A 2489-nucleotide genomic window follows, 5' to 3' on the forward strand; every position below is an offset into this window, starting at 1 on the left:
TCTGCCATCAGCTGCCCAGTGGAGCTCTTGGCCGAGGGGCTTTGTTGGCAAGAAGACTGGTGCTTCCTCCTCTATGAAAGTGTCTGCAGCATGAGCACCCAAACTCTCAACTTCCAGAAGCCAATTTTGCCCTTTCCTGAGCTTGTTGGCCTACAGGGTCTGCCTTAGATGTGGAGTTGGTGCTAAACAGAATTGAGACTAGGGTTTGTTTCCTTCCTGCCTCTTTATCCCCAGGTACCCAGGGATCTCACACTATCCCCCAGGGCCCCACACTATCCCGTGACCCTCGTCCAGAGTTGGCTCATCCACTAGGCACAGTAGGCACCAGGCCTAGAATCCACATCACAAAAAGGATTCAATTCCCTTTAAAAGCAGAAGAGGGACTTCCTTGATAGTCCAGTGGCTAAGACTCTGCATTCCCAATGCAGGGGTCCTGGGTTCAATCCCTGGTCAGGGAACTAGATCCCACATGTAGCAACTAAGACCCAGTACAGCCAAATTAAAGAAAAAGTAGAAGGGGGGAAAAATGAGCTTTTAAATGGAAGGAAACATTTTGGTACATAATAGTAATATATTCATCTTTATACCAACACAGTCCTAAAGTATAGTTTTAGATTTTTTTAGGTACAGGGGCCCATGAAGGCAAAAGTGCCCAGGGCTCATGAAAGTCATAAAGCGGCCCTGTCCTATCCTAGTCTTCCCTCATGTCCATTCCAACCCTCCAGGCTCCAGCGGTTTCCTTCCCTCATATAGAAACATCTCTGTCCCTGGAGCCCATTGGCTTGGAAGCTCCTGGAGGTCAGGACCATTCTTCAACCATCCTCCCCATCATAAGCCCAGTGCCTGTCCCACAGTCACATCAGGTATTGTACAACCTCTTTTTTTTTTGGAAGGTGGGAAAGAACAGAAACCTCAGAAAAAGGGGGGCTGGTTTTTAAATAAATATTGTCTGACGACCCCTGGAAACTGCTCATGTCAGGTCTGTATAGTCGGGCTTTTCACATCCCCTGTGCTGCTATGCTATGCTATGCTATGCTATGCTAAGTCACTTCAGTCGTGTCCGACTCTGTGCGACCCCATGGACAGCAGCCCACCAGGCTCCCCTGTCCCTGGGATTCTCCAGGCAAGAACACTGGAGTGGGTTGCCATTTCCTTCTCCAGTGCATGAAAGTGAAAAGTGAAAGTGAAGTCGCTCAGTCGTGTCCAACTCCCAGCAACCCCATGGACTGCAGCCTACCAGGCTCCTCCGTCCATGGGATATTCCAGGCAAGAGTACTGGAGTGGGGTGCCATTGCCCTCTCCGTCCCTGTGCTGCACTCTACTGAAACTGCTCTGGCCAAGTTCACCAATGATCTCCAACTCAGTAAATCCAATAAATACTTCTCAGGTATAATCCCAATTGTTTGGCAGCATTTGACACTGCTCACCAAGACTTCCTTTTCACTTCTGTGACACTTCAGTGTTCCAATGTCCCTGGACATTAGTGCTCTACTTTGCATGCTCCTCCTTATAATCTCCTCTGCTGGGCCACTGAAAACAAATAACAGTAATAATAGCAGCTGAAACATATCAGCTACTTACTCTACTGTAACTGTTAAATTCTTTTAATCCTCAAAATAATCCTAAATCCATTCTCCAACTACCAGCTAAAGTAATTTTTCTGCAAACCAAATCTGATCATGTCATTTCCTTGCTTAAAATCTAATGGCTTTCCCCAGCCCACAGCTTTTAAGGTCTTTCATGATCTGGCCCCTGCCTATCTCTCCAGCCCCACTTCTCACCATAGCCTCTCCCTTTATGACCCTCTCCTGCTTTTAGCTTCTCCAGAAAAAACTCCATGTCTCTGTATGTGTTATTCACACTGCCTGAAATACTTTTCCTCCACCTCTTAGCCTAACACTGATGGCTCTTTCAGGATTCAGTGACCATCCCCTTTCCTGGGAGCCCAGGGCGGGTGTATAGCATGGCGCTTATGAGACTGACACTGAAGCCAGGTTCCACCCTCAGCTCTGCCACTTCCTAGCCATGTAACTTTGGGCAAGCTATTCAACATTCTGGGACTTTATGTTCTTGTCTGTTGTGAGGGTTAAAGAAATCAGTACACGAAAGGTACCTTGTAGGCTCAGGGTGACCCCAGACCATGTTAAGATACCTTGCCAACTGTTTTCCAGAACTTCTTTATAATATCCTGTAATGCCAACTTCACTCCTGAGAATGTCTGTTGGTCCATCTACCTTGCTAGACTGTCAGTTCCGTAAGGGCAGGGGCAGTTGGACCTGATGCTGCTCCTATTTCTAGTGCCTGGTACACAGTAGGTGCTCACATTTGCTAAATCAATGACTATAAATGTAATGCCTATGGATATCCTAGAGATACATACTCTCCAGAAAATGGCCACCCCGAACACGGAAGCAAAGAGAGGATGGAATTTTTCACAATGAATACACAGCAGCCTCGCATTAAGGCTGAAAAGCAGGCACAAAGGCAAC

General features: G+C 47.1%; 1 non-coding gene across 1 annotated transcript; it reads left to right on the forward strand.

Annotated features, from left to right (window-relative positions):
* Positions 1–385: 385 nt before the first annotated feature.
* TRNAG-CCC (transfer RNA glycine (anticodon CCC)) lies at positions 386–458 on the forward strand. The gene has a single exon. It is a non-coding gene; the product is annotated as a tRNA-Gly (tRNA).
* The last annotated feature ends 2031 nt before the right edge of the window (positions 459–2489 follow it).

Source organism: Bos javanicus, chromosome 10, assembly GCF_032452875.1.
Source record: "Bos javanicus breed banteng chromosome 10, ARS-OSU_banteng_1.0, whole genome shotgun sequence".
Classification (NCBI taxonomy): Eukaryota; Metazoa; Chordata; class Mammalia; order Artiodactyla; family Bovidae; genus Bos; species Bos javanicus.